Source organism: Lolium perenne, chromosome 5, assembly GCF_019359855.2.
Source record: "Lolium perenne isolate Kyuss_39 chromosome 5, Kyuss_2.0, whole genome shotgun sequence".
NCBI classification, from domain to species: Eukaryota; Viridiplantae; Streptophyta; class Magnoliopsida; order Poales; family Poaceae; genus Lolium; species Lolium perenne.
In genome coordinates this window covers 115,083,299-115,097,645 of record NC_067248.2, presented here as the reverse complement: position 1 = coordinate 115,097,645, position 14,347 = coordinate 115,083,299, and positions in this window count along the sequence as shown.

Genomic DNA, 14,347 nt, shown 5'->3' with positions numbered 1-14,347 from the left:
ACCAGAAGCTGCATCAGTCTGCCCGAGGTAATGAGCCAATCTGAGCAGCAAGACGCAAGAATGGAGTTGGGAAGAGTTCAAGGGCCACTACGTTTGAGGCTTCTTAGTTCAAGAGAGCTGCTGGTCCTTCCAGAGCCGTCCTAATGCATGGTCTCCTTGGGCGTAAGCTTTCCTGCCCTGTTTTGATGACGAACTGGAGTGGCTCGGGGGGCAGCTCACCTTGAAGGTTTTCTGCTATTAAAAGCCGATTTGGTCAGAATCGGCTGACGCTGCACTACAGTCGGGAAGCCGATGATGGCCCATTCGGTTGGTACATCTTTATCCTCGCCTTGACTGAGACTCGGGGGGCAGCTCGCCCTCAAGGTTCTTTGTTCTGAGGAGCTAGAGCCACCAATTTGAAGAGGGAGCCATCATAATTGATAGGCCTTGGGCCAGTTTGTTGATACAAAGAGACAAAGCATCGCGGGGAAAGTTGTAGGCGATCAAGATGTTCAGCAATGGTCCTAGAGTCCTCCTGAAGGCATCAATTCTGGAGTCTTGCCGAGTAGAGCTAACATTAAAGCTCAGGGGACTTGGATTTCCAAGATTTAAGGTGTGCGCGATTACGATTTGGTCCTGTTCGACCGAAATTTGAGGATCTGAACTGATCTATCTCGAAATTTATCATAAGAGACCGATGCGTTGCCATCGGTTCATCGAGCGTTGATCAGGCTAACAATCGGCAAAATCAATACAAGGGAGAATCGGCTAAATCAATTTGCAAGGAATCGGCAGAGCCAAATTGGGGAAATTTCTTCATTAATAATCAGATTTCTTACATGAAAAGAGCTGATTGCTCTCAAAAGGAAGGCCTGGGGGAATACATTGCCCCTCCTACTACTACTGATCCTATGCTAGGGATCCTATCTAGGGGCCGTTGCTGCCCTCGTCGTCGTCGCCATCATCGCCATCGTCGGCGCTGCTCCCGGCCGGCTCGTCATCGCTGCCGTAGCGGCCGCCGACAGGACCCTCGTTGTCCTCGTCCTCCTCGTCAGCGTCGTCCTCGTCGCTGTCGAAGTCGCTGAGATTCCCGGGCCAGGGGCAGTGGCGCTTGGCCGGCGGCTCGTCGGAGGAGCTATCGTCCTCCTCCTCCTCCACCTCCTCGGAGGAGGTGACACCCTCCCAGGGAAGGTCGTCGTCGCTCTCTTCCTCCGCTGCCCCGTTGGCGAGGCAACGGAGGACGCTCTCCCCGTCGGTCAGGGACTGGTCGTCCTCTGACCAGATGGAGAAATTGTGGCTCGGCTCGTCCCCGGCTTCGATGGCGCGGCGGATGTTGGCCGCATGGGCCTCTTCCGGGTTCCATTCCGGCGTCGGCTCGCGGAAGGGGGAGGACTGCGCAGAAAGATCCGATGAGGAGGAAGAAGAAGAAGGCATGGTGGCAGAGGAGGGCTTTTGGAAGTACTGGTGCGAGGAGGATGAAGAAAGGAACAACAAGAAGTGGCTAAATAAAAGGGGGATATAGCAATTTAATGCTTAAGCAGTTTCCGAGGACATGGTGCCAAAACCGTCAAATCGTGCAGAGAAGGTGGGAAGGCAAGTCGTCATGATGAGAAAATACTGCGACGGTTCTGCTCTGCCACGACATGACCCTTCGACGAAGACAGATGGTTTTGCAATTATCATTATCAAAACCAGGGGGGCATGTGTTATCACCCGATTTTGGCCAAATCAGGAGATGGGCTGTAAGTGAAGATGGGCTGGCCAAATCAGGAGATGGGCCGTAAGTGAAGATGGGCTTGAAGGACGTACACGTGGAGCATCTTCGAAGCGGCCTTGCGCTAAGAGTTTGGCTAAATCGCCCGTGTATCTGTAATTTAGTAGATCGTATTGTGTTTAGAATTAACAGATAGAGTCTGGCCCGTGCACGGTTAGGTGCACGCCTCGATTAGAAAGTCCCTTGGACTATAAATATGCATCTAGGGTTATCGGAAAAGAAGGACAATCACGTTCACAACAAACACAAATCAGGCGCATCGCCACCCCTTTCTTCGAGGGTTTCTTCTGGGTAAGCATCATGCTGCCTAGATCGCATCTTGCGATCTAGGCAGTACACGTTTATTCGTCTACCTTGTGCTGCTCGTACTGAAGCGTTGTTGATGGCGAGCAGCGCTATTTATCCTTAGGTGTTTAGGGGCTTGCATTGGTGCTTTCTCGTGCATACACGCGTGGCAATGCCGTCCCTCGACACCTAGCTGCCCTTACACCTATATGGGTGTAAGGGCAGCATCTTGCTTGTTCGTTACTTAGTAGATCCGATCTGTTATAGTTGCTCCTTGCTCCGCAGGGATTAGTTTAATATCTGCATAGTTAGGCCTTATGATGGGGTCGGACGATCCGGTAGCGCGTTAGGTGTTGTTTACCGTCCCTGCAAGGGATGTTCCGGGAATCAACGTTATGTTGGTTTTTAGGCCTCTCGTAGGGGTAGTTTGCATCATCTTTCGTATCTGCTAGGCCCGATCACACGTAGGACGTTCCGGTTATGCGGTGAAAACCCTAAACTGTCGTAGATCGGTTTAGCTTTGTTTTGATCAAGCAGGATCCCCATGTCATTGCAAATCCAACGTGAACCATGGGGCGATCGGCTCTTTGAGCCGATCCACAGGGCAACCTGAGAGCCGATAGAGCTCGTATTTAATGTTTACGTGTCTACCATGCAGGAACAATCGAAGCACTCTAACACCTTCCTGATCGGGTCTAGGTCAGGTGGCACGCCCTAGCAACCGCCAGGACGTGGCTGGAAGACTTGCGGGACGACGCGAGGTGCCAGGGTCCACTAAGCGGCCTTGGGAGCCTCCCGGCTCTTCGTGTTGCTTAACCATTGCCCGCCGGTGGGTTTTGGCAGGTAACAGCCATGCAGGGAACTAATCGAAGCAATCCACACCTTCCTGGCCAGGTATAGGTCAGGTGGCACGCCCTTGCAGCCGCCAGGTCGTGTGCCGGAGCATTTGCGGGACGACGTCGAGGGACCAGGGCCCGCTGCCGCCTTGGAAGCCTCCCGGCTCTTCGTGTTGCTTAACTACTGCTCGCCGGTGGGCTTTGGCAGGCAACAGACGCATAATTTTTTTCCATTCATGAAGCCATAATTTACATTAATAAAAACATTAAAAAGCCATAAAGGCGTGCTGCCTACTGCTCGTCGTCGCTGACGAGGTCAATGAACTCCGGCGTCGGCCATGGAAGCTGGTACGCCGGCGGTGGAGGAGGTACGGCCGCTTGCGCAGGAGACTGTGTGGCCACGGATCCCACGCCGGATCAGCAGGCGGAGCGCGGTCGTTGGAACGCGTCGGCGTGGCCGGAGGAGTCGCCGGCATCTCCTGCGCGAGCGCGGACTCGCGGAGCTGGATTGCGAGCCCGTCCCACAAAGCGAGCTCGTTGAGCTCGTCCTGCTCGCTATTGGCCAGTGCCATGGCAATGGCCTCCTCCTCGGAAAGGTCGGGCGGCTGGGTCTCCGGATCCCACGCCGGCCGGCCGTCGTCGTGGTCGTAGTCTGCCATGATGACGTCCTCATCCGTCTCCTCGTCCTCGTCCTCGTCCTCCTGGTTGTTCTCTTCTTCTTCTGCGGCGATCTCACGGTCGAAGTAGTCCACGTCGCCGAGGTAGCCAGCGCGGCGGCGCGCGTCGAACTCCCACGTCCCGAATGAAATCCAGTTGTAGGAGTTCAGCGCGTACGCCTGATCCTCCCGCAGATCCGGCGGCAAGATCGCTCGGCGGCGGCGCACCTCGTCCCACCGCTCTCGGCCCTCACGTAGCACGGGGGGACCGGCACGCGCCGCGAGTTCAGGTACCAGCCCCCTACCGGCAAGTTCGCGTCCGGCCATGGTACCGGCCGGTTTTCCTCCCATAGCTGCCGCGCGAGATCAACGCGGACGTACCGGCCGACCCGTGCCTTTTTGCCGGACCGCGAGCCGCTAGCCTCCTGGTCGTTCTTCGTCTTGCGGAACGGCCAGCATTTCTTCCCCATGGCATCGGTGGGGTGGGTAGTGTGGGATTCGGCAATGGTTTGGTCGGAGAAATGGGCGCCGGCAGCGTCCCTTTAAGAGGCTCGGACGCCATCTCGCCATCAATGGGCTGCCACTGGAACGCCTACTAGCTGCGCATGCTCGTGGAAGCCGAGGCGCGCCATTAACGCGGCCCTACAAAGGCTGCAGCGCGCCGCCCGCAAGTAATGTCGCGGAAGACGAAGCAGTTGTGCCGCTGCCAGGCGGGCCCGTGCGAGGACCGAGCAGACACTTTGCGTGTTCGCGCAGCGTCCGCAGAGATGCAAACCTGGCGCATATTTGGGCCAGGTTTGCGTCTCCGCGGACAACCCGGTTACTTTGCGTTGCGCCGCTGAAGGTGGTGCCAGACGCATTTTCGGTCACGACGGACACAAACGGTCGCTCAGCGTCCGCCACTGGAGATGCCCTCAAGTCACCGCATCCATGATGTCGCCCTCACGGCAGCGGAGCGGACCTTCCGCTGGCCCGCCGCCGGGAGGTCAGCAGGGCCCGCCGTTGTGCTCAGGACGAGCAGGAGGTTTAGGCCTCATGGTTGTGCTCCGACGGTGTCGGACCATCAGGGCATACCAATGGTTCCTGACTGCCAGGACACGCCGGCGGTGAGTAGGCAGCGATTGCGAGTAACCTGGCCATGGTAGGCCGCCCGACAACAAGTAGATAATGTCGCGTAGTTTGGTGTATCTAATCCTTTAACTATCTGTGTAAACATAATGGCTCTGCAATGGTACGACGACGGTATATTGCTACATCATTATAAGTGTAGGTAGAATCCCCGCCACGCCCCAGGTCGCCTTTTCAGCTTAGAAAAAAATAGAAACATAAAAATGTAAAATCCTTCGAGATTCCATATGTTATGTAATTTAATTGTAATGAAAAATAACAAACATAAATTTTGACATATTTTGCAAAATGTCATCATGTTTCAATAAAATGCCTCCGAATTTTGCATGCGTGATTGACAGGACGGTGAGGGGATCCTCACGGAAGGGATAGAAAGAGGGAGCCATAGGGCAAGGTGTCACGGGAATGGGGATACACGAGTTACCTAGCTTCGGAAACCTCACGACGGTGGTGAGGTTCTACTGTTGCTTGTCTGGAATTATCGGCAACAAGTGTAAGATTGCGATGAGTTGTGTTGTGCTTTAAGAGCTTTCAGGATCCGGCTTATAAAGGCTTCAGATCTAGAGTTACATGGGTAGAGTTCCAACCGGATACGACTAAGTCCTATACTACGCTAAGTAAACATTGTCACGCACGCCACGGATCCGACATACATTAACCATGGGCCGTTTGGTTTGGGCTCCTTCACCTTGGTTCTCCAGTAACTGGGCCGTACTGTTGGGCCATAGGCCTCACCACCATCTGCATGCCACCCGACCTTGCCGGAATTAGGACCTCACGTGGTATATCTAGTTAGCATATCCACAGCAGGGACAGAGAAGTTGACGCATGGGCCGACGAATATCTTTCTACGTGGAGTTTTGTTGCTTGTGTCGTTGGGGTCCGCTATAGTCTCCCTTCGAACATGGTTCGCTTGGTGGTTGCCGACGTTTCTATTGGAATGGTGACAACGTGGATTTTATATGAGAGTCATCGGTATACGCATTTTTTGGTTTAGACTCCAATAGATATTTAGGGGACGCTATTAGGATTGCTCGTGATTGTGAGCTCGAGGAGCGAGCTTCCAGCGTCTCGAGGCAGACTCATCCTTGCTCTCGATTCGGTGGTGCCGATGTGCGATGTGCTCATCTCTTCTGTCTTCTGGTCAGGCAATTGATTTTGCATCAGTGCTGACGGATGATCGGCGGCAACGGCGATGCTTGCTTTGATTGATCAGATAGCGCTGAAGGTGCTGCGGCGGGAAGCGGCAGAGCTACCTAAGATGTCGCTCGCCGTCGCTCGCTCGCAGACATGGCTGTCGCGTGGCGGCGCCATGCTCAATCTGAATAGCGATCACTTCACCTTATCCTTGCATAATAGCGGAGCGTTCCTTTTTTTTTTCTTCTTCTCATTGGTTCTGCGGCTATTCTTAGTTTCTTACGCGTCTTACGTCCGGTCGCGGCCGCCACGTCGCACTACACGTCTTCTCGTAAGATTTCCCGTAGCGGCTCTCCCACGGATCTTGAAATCCGCCGCTCTTCATGATCGCCCCGCAGTAGATTCGCCAGGGTTCGCCATGGCCGACGGATCACCAGCAGCCGCGAGCGCCGCCTACCCAGGACCCGCCTGGGCCATGATCGACTGCAAGCCCACCGTATCTTCAGAGATCGACAACGCCACCACCTCGGCCGCGTGCGAGACGAGCGCGGGCATGCTGATCCGCGTCTCCCTCGACCTCGCGGCGCCGCCACGCATATCCTACGTCCGCCTGCAAATTCCTGGCTGGACCACGCGGTACCGGGACACGTACGGGATTCCGCTCCTGATCGGCGGCGACCGGGACCTCCTCCTCCTCAAGATGAGCGTCCCCATGGGCGAATGGTCAAGCACCATCGACCTGTTCGTCTACAACGCCGCGGTCCAGCCCCCGTCGCTGTCGCGGTTGCCTCCCTCCCCGTTCGATAACCCTAGGTGCCAAACCACCGGCATCGTCCGCCATGGTGACGGAGAGGAGTACGCCGTGGTGATGTTCGGCAAAAAGATCGTCAATAATCCGCTTCATTGTTCCGGCGTCGAGGTAGCCGTCTACATGCCGGCAGCGGGGTGCTGGGACACCAGGGAGCTGTGTTTCCCCGACTCCCATGAGGGGGTAGGCCCTAGCACCTGGCAGGCAGACGTGGTCATCCCCTTCCCCGAGCAGCGGTGCGTGTGCTGGGTGGATTACTCCAAGGGTATGCTGCTCTACAGCGTGGTCGACGAGTTCCCTGTGCCGACGTTCTATCAGCTTCCCGCGACCAACCTGAAAGCTCGTCTCCGCCGCCATTGCCTCCGGGAGCACCGCCGGACCGTGTGCGTTAGCCAAGGGAACCTCAGGTTTGTGGACGCCGACTACGGCGCTGATCCTCAGCAAACCTCTGGATTCACCGTCTCGAAATGGACGTTCAGGATGTCCCCTCAGGAGTGTAGCTTGCCACACTCCTGGTCGTGGGAGAAGGACGGGGATGCGCTCCAGGTCGACCGTCTCTGGGCTCTCCCTCTGTATCGAGAAAAACATCTGCCCTTGTGGATACCAGAGTTCCCCGTCGTTAGCAGGCAGGACCACCACATCGTCCACTTCCTGGTTCAGGACCCTGAAACCTTCACGCCCGCTTCGTTGATTACCATGGACATGCGGACAATGGAGTTTCTATCATACATGCCATATACCAATGCACAAAAGGATGGCAGTCTCAAAGACATCTGCATGTACACAGCCTTCCTTTCTATTGAGCTCCCCAAATGCCACAAATTGTTGTCAGAGGGAAGTGTACTTGTACACCATGCCTAGGTTCTTTATTTTAGGTTGTGCCATTTTAGTCAGTATTGTCAAACATAATTTGTACTAAATTTGTTAAAATCTCAAGAGATGTGTAGTCCCGTTAGTTTTCTACTAGCAAATTTATCTGTGTGTCGGCGGGATGCGGCGTAACTAATAGGAAAGGAATCTAAGCATGAATATGATAAGAATGCTTAAAGTAAAAAAAAAAATTGCCCTATGTGATCGTGCTGTACGTTTATGTAGTTATAAAAAAATAACATTGTACTATTCATTGTCCCGCTGTTGGATTACATAGGCAAAATATGATGGAGCAACCGCCCTCAATTTCTTCTAATTCATCTCCAAGATGGAATCAAATATAGAGGTTTCACCTATATTTTAAAAAAAAATGAATTAGCGCTAGGAGGAACTAGACACTAAATGATATAGTAGAAGCGGGACCTCGGCGTGAGAATTTCAGAAATTCGCTCCTGACAGGATTCGAACTCTGGTCGTTGGGGTGCGCCACTGCGACCCCAACCACTGGGCTATGCCCACGTCCTCGGTTTCACCTATTTTCGCTATCCTATTTCTTCATGCATAAACTATTCACTCCTTCAATGAAATAGCTCAATCATTTAATTTTGTAGTCTATCCAGCTTAATGTCATTAGCTCAATTAAGTTGCGTAACATGAAAATGAAGTATTTCCTCCGTCTCATGAAATATAACTTTGTCTATATTTGAATGTATCAAGATACTTAGTAGTGTATAGATATATTTAAATTTAAAAAGTTAAGAAATTCAGGTACACATAAGGAGTACGTACCTTGTCACGGAACTGAATTTACTCTTTTGTGATCTCTTTATATGGCTAGAATCTGAATTGTCCCCATTTTTTCTGAAATTATCTGAACAGATTAAGGCTGTTGCAAACTTGCAATCCCTGATTTTTGGGCGTTTTGCCGGTGCGAGCATTAATTGCCATGTGGGCCAGCTTCCACAACCCATCGAACATCGATGCTCCCGTCAAGAGCAGGCGAGCAGGGAACCATTCCATCCTTCCCGTCAAGATCCACATGGACACGCAGGACACAATCGCCCCCTCCACCCAGCTCGACTCGGAAGCTCCGGCTATCAGCGGCTCCTTCTCCTCCCCATGTGTGGCTTCGGCAGTGGCCGACGGGTGAAATTGGCGGCCTACTCCACTCTGTGCCGCTCGAAAATGGACGGTCGGGGGAAAGGAGGACAAGCACTAGAACAGTTTGGAGGAGATGCTGACCGGATTTTGTACGCATCAGTGGGACAGAAGCTATATCGGCAGCGATAAGTGAGGAGGAGATCAAAGGGCGGCGATGGCGAGATCTGCACCTTGCGCTAGGGTTCCTGGCCGCCGCTCCTTATCGCGGCCTCCTGTGCCCATCTCTTGCCCCTCTTTACCTCCTTGCCGCCTGGCTTCTGAAGTCACCGATGAGTCCTAGCTTTTTCGATAACGAGGCCTATAGCTATGCTACCGTCGGCTGTTGAATCCATTGGTCCCAAGCGGGAAAGAAACGCAGGCTACAGGGAGAGGCATGAGGAAGAAATTCAAGGCTGCAATAACTAAGTGGCGTCTGGTCACCCTCCTCCAAGTTGTTCACTACAAGACCCATCCGAGGCGTTGAGGCGCCCTTGTGTTGGCGTGTGCAGCCTTGCTGGGAATAGAGGCAAGATCGACCTTCTTTTGTTGGCCGCGTCCACTCGCGCGACGGGGCTTGTGGGCTTGTGGCACGGACTTGAGGGATACAACGGACATAGTGGTGGATGCGAGCATGGAGTGGTTGCAGGTTGATTGCTGCTAGCCCCGTTGGGCGCTCGCGACAGGGGCCAGCCAACCATAGAGGGTTGGGCTCCCCCGATCAGGGCGCAGGTCAAAGGGACCTAGTGGGCCGAACGGGCCCACGTGGGAGGAGATCATCCTAACACGTTGGAGTTGGAGATGGCCTTATGTTTCCTAGTATGAACATGGTACGGCATATATTAAGATGAGATACTCCAACTGATTTAGGAAGTTCTCAATTTACTGATTTTTTGGGCTTGCTAATCCAGGTTTATTCTAGTTGTGGACGGTTACCTCAGTTCTCACATCACTGGTGCTGCATGGTATGTCATAACGACTTCCGTCGTGCCCTTACTTCATTATGGTCATTTTTTCTAGAAAACACTATGGTTCTACTCATCATGCCTTTATTGTCAATCCTCATGCGTTACAACCATTCAGCGGCATCATGCTTATCGTGCTTTGTAAAGCATTAGCTAACGTTCACCTATAGTATATATATAATGCCTTGCTTGATATCTCTTGTACATTTTCTATGCATACTCGCTCTACATTTCTTGGTCGTGAGCTCATGACATGCCACATTATTTGTTGAGTTGTGTATTAGTGGTTGTATGAGATTTTAGAAGAAACTGCAAGGAGATTTGGAGAATTCCTTCATGGCGAGTGCCTCGTGCTAGACCCTTTGGTCCCTGGAGATAGCACATGTGTACCTGGCATGGCATGGTGTGTGCTACGACCACATACGTCCTATCATGGCTCACCGGGGTGCTGTTTGGGTATGGCGAACCGTTCTTGAGTACCGTGACCTGCTTTGTCTTAGCGTCGTACTTGAGAAGCCTCTTTCTCAGCGTCCGCGTACATCACTATTTCTGTGTTGAATCTGGCCAGATATTAGTAGGACAACATCAACCGTGATTCAGTTTTACCGGTCAGGTAGTAAAATTAATGTTAAAATGGAGGAACGATCTACTATGTTTGTGTATTCGACTGTTCCTAGATACCTTCGTAAAATTAGTATGAACGTAAAGCAACCGTACAGGGAGTAGTGCAGTATGAGCGCGATTGAAAATATGAAGTTTGTTTGATCAGTTTCCATTGTACCTTTTCTATTGCATTATTAATATATTACTTCCTCTGTTCCGAGTAAACAGAGGAGGCAGATTTGAACTAGTGTATTCCTAGCCCCATCTTCTTCCAAATATTTTTTTAGTACAATACTATGGTGTGGCATGGCTCGGGTCCTAACTGTGTTAGATGCCCTTAATCATGATCTCGTTGTACGCCATACTGCTTAATATATCCTCTTTTACCCGCAAAAAAAAGTTGGGTTTTGCAGAACAAGTCTGAGTTCTGGTTTTCATTTAAATTACACTTCATAAACTGATTATTATCACTAAATTTATTAGTTCTCATAAATAGTTCTGTCCTTTGAAAGAAGGGTTTCTGTAGTAATCATGAATTCAGAAAATCTTAGGGCAGTTTGCGTTACGAAGGCCTTAGGTTTCTATTAATTTTGTCCACTCAAATCTTTTCATTATGTACAAGTTCAATCTTCAGGTGTAGAATGCTCACCAACTAACGTTGTTTGGCTTCAAATATCCTGACAGTCTACATTCCCCTGATTTCAAACACGTGGCTCTATAGAAGTTGATGATGGACTCCAGCAAGAATATCATCCAGCAGGAATCTGCAAAATTCAGCTCCTATCCTCTGATTTCAAACTACCAGCGCAGTTCAGAGAATCTGCTCCTTGACATGGGAATCCAACGGCCCTTTCTGGCATTTAGAACACCTCCAGTTATTGGGCCTCCCCAGGGCCGAAATCCGGCGAGGTCGACGAAGTTGGCGCCGTGGTTCCTGGTGGACCACACCGCCGTTTACCACGGGTCCAGCGTAATCTGCCCGTAGTCCTCGTCGATGGAGCATCCGACCATGAAGTTTAGGCCGGGAAATTCCTCGTCGTCGTTGTCACAACGGAGGGCCACCTGCGCCTGCGGCTCCTTCTCCCACCATTGTTTCTTCTTCGCCGGCGGAAGTGGTGGCGAGGCAGTGGCGCCCTCCTCCTTGGGAGCCGCCGCCAAATGGTTGTAACGCATGAGGATTGACAATAAAGACATGATGAGTAGAACCAGTGTTTTCGAAGAAAAAGAAGTAAGGGCACAACGGAAGTCGGTTATGGCATACCATGCAGCACCAGTGATGTGCAGGTAACCGTCCACAACTAGAATAAACCTGGATTAGCAAGCCCAAATATTCAGTAAATTGAACTTCGTAAATCAGTTGGAGATCTCATCTTAATACATGCCGTACCATGTTCATCCTAGCCTCCTAGGAAACATAAGGTCATTTCCAACGGGGTGAGGCAAACGGACGTTGCGCGACCGTTTGCGTCCGCGCGGATCGAAAATGTGCCTGCGCCCTGCTCCAGCGGAGCGATGCATCGTGTCCGTGGCGTCCGCTCGCTTCCCCCACAGGCCTGCCTGGCAGCGACCCTGACTCGATCGGTCCGAATCAAAGCAGAGCAACTGCCGGGGAGGCCAACCGCCGGTGACAAGGGATTAACTTGTCAATGCCTACAGATTGTAGACTTGGGTTTTCGTGGAAAGTAGAGCGCAAGTAGATCTCGAAGGTTCTCAGGCGAAAAGGTGCTCGACTACGTAAAAACTAGGGTTTCAGGACAATAGATTCGATGATTCTTCACCCCTCGGCTCCCTTTTATATAGGAGAGAGAGCCAAGGGATCTTCTTGCCGTACAAGTTACAGACTCCGGGAGACTCTCTGAGTCTCTCCCGTATTATTACATGACTCTTAATTCCTAATATAACTCTAACTTCCATATCGATGTTTGCTAGGCTTCTAGGCCTCGAAAGCTTCGGGGGTTGGGCCTCCAAATAATCTCGAGTACCTTATTCGGCAGACCCATTCGGGATGCCTATGTCAGTAGCCCCCGAGATTTTATTTGAATCGTAGAATCGAGCAAAATCTCCATCATAGAGCCAAATCATATCTTTTCATACAAACTAGTCGAATACTTCTGTTTAATGTTTATTTTATACAGGGATGTCGGTAAATGGGGCTGGTTCATCTGACAGATCAGGTACCAGTTAACTGCTCTTGTGGTAAACCCGCAAAAACCTACTTCAAGCTCAAGTCCCTAGACTTGAACTCGGAATACTGGCGTAATTCGACACGCGCCGCTTAAGGACTTATCGTGAACCGAATTCCAGATATGTTTTATCGAGTACCTAATGCGTCCGCTAGGATTTTTCTTCGTATATGTTGATACGGATAAAGTAGTAGAGCGCATTTGGGTGCGATGCCAAGCCTCACAGGACGAATCCTGGGGACTTACCTTCGTAAAATATTACGGCATCCAGAGTTTTTATCGCGGCAGACGCGCTCTGAGAATATATTGTCGAGTGCCTTTATCGACTGTTGGAATTGCTAATTTCTCCGAGTTGTCAATGGCAATATCTTGATCACATGACGAGTTATATGTAACTCGAATATGTACGACAAGAATTCCTCCTATGCACTTCTATATTTATTTTTATCACCCTCTTGTTTTTCTTTTCTCATATTTCATCGGGTGCGGGACCAGCGCTTCCGATGGGAGTAGCCCCCGAGGCTACAGTCAAGTGTTTGCACTTGGCTGTAGGCTCAATTTTTGCAATTTTGACCAACTCTGTATTTTTGTATTTCACATTATCCTCTTATCAGACGTATAGACAATGCTTCTGATAAGAGTAGCCCCCGAGCATATGGACAGATGCATGTATTTGATCATAAGCTCTCGAAGTTTCTCTTTTTGATAACTCGACATTTTCTTGTCGCTATATTTTGAAGAACCACTCGAAGCTTTCTCGAATGATGTCGCTGCTGACGATAACCACGATGCCCACCTTGGGAAACCACGACTCCTATCACATCACTGAGCCGTGGGTCCAAAGCTCTGCGTCGCCGACACGTCGCGCAAATGGGGGTGATGGCGTGTAACTCACACGTTCGTTGGGAACCCCAAGAGGAAGGTATGATGCGCACAGTAGCAAGTTTTCCCTCAGAAAGAAACCAAGGTTTAATCGAACCAGTAGGAGCCAAGAAGCACGTTGAAGGTTGATGGTCGCGAAATGTGATGCGGCGCAACACCAGGGATTCCGGCGCCAACGTGGAACCTGCACAACACAACCCAAGTACTTTGTCCCAACGAAACAGTGAGGTTGTCAATCTCACCGGCTTGCTGTAACAAAGGATTAAGCGTATCGAGTGGAAGATGTTTGTTTGCAAGAAAACAGTAAAACACAATTGCAGTAGATTGTATGCTATGTAAAGAATAGGACCGGGGTCCACAGTTCACTAGAGGTGTCTCTCCCATAAGATAAAAGCATGTTGGGTGAACAAATTACAGTCGGGAAATTGACAAATAGAGAAAGGCATAACAATGCATATACATGATATGATAAATATAGTGAGATTTAATTGGGCATTACGACAAAGTACATAGACCGCCATCCAACTGCATCTATGCCTAAAAAGTCCACCTTCAGGTTATCATCCGAACCCCATTCAGTATTAAGTTGCTAAGCAACAGACAATTGCATTAAGTATGGTGCGTAATGTAATCGACAACTACATCCTTAGACATAGAATCAATGTTTTATCCCTAGTGGCAACAACACATCCACAACCTTAGAACTTTCTGTCACTGTCCCAGATTCAATGGAGGCATGAACCAACTATCGAGCATAAATACTCCCTCTTGGAGTTAAGAGTACAAACTTGGCCAGAGCCTCTACTAATAACGGAGAGCATGCAAGATCATAAACAACACATAAACAATAGATTGATAATCACCATAATCATAGTACTCTCTATCCATCGGATCCCGACAAACACAACATATAGAATTACAGATAGATGATCTTGATCATGTTAGGCAGCTCACAAGATCCAACAATGAAGCACAACAAGGAGAAGACGACCATCTAGCTACTGCTATGGACCCATGGTCCAGGGGTGAACTACTCACTCATCACTCCGGAGGCGATCATGGCGATGAAGAGTCCTCCGGGAGATGAATCCCCTCTCCGGCAGG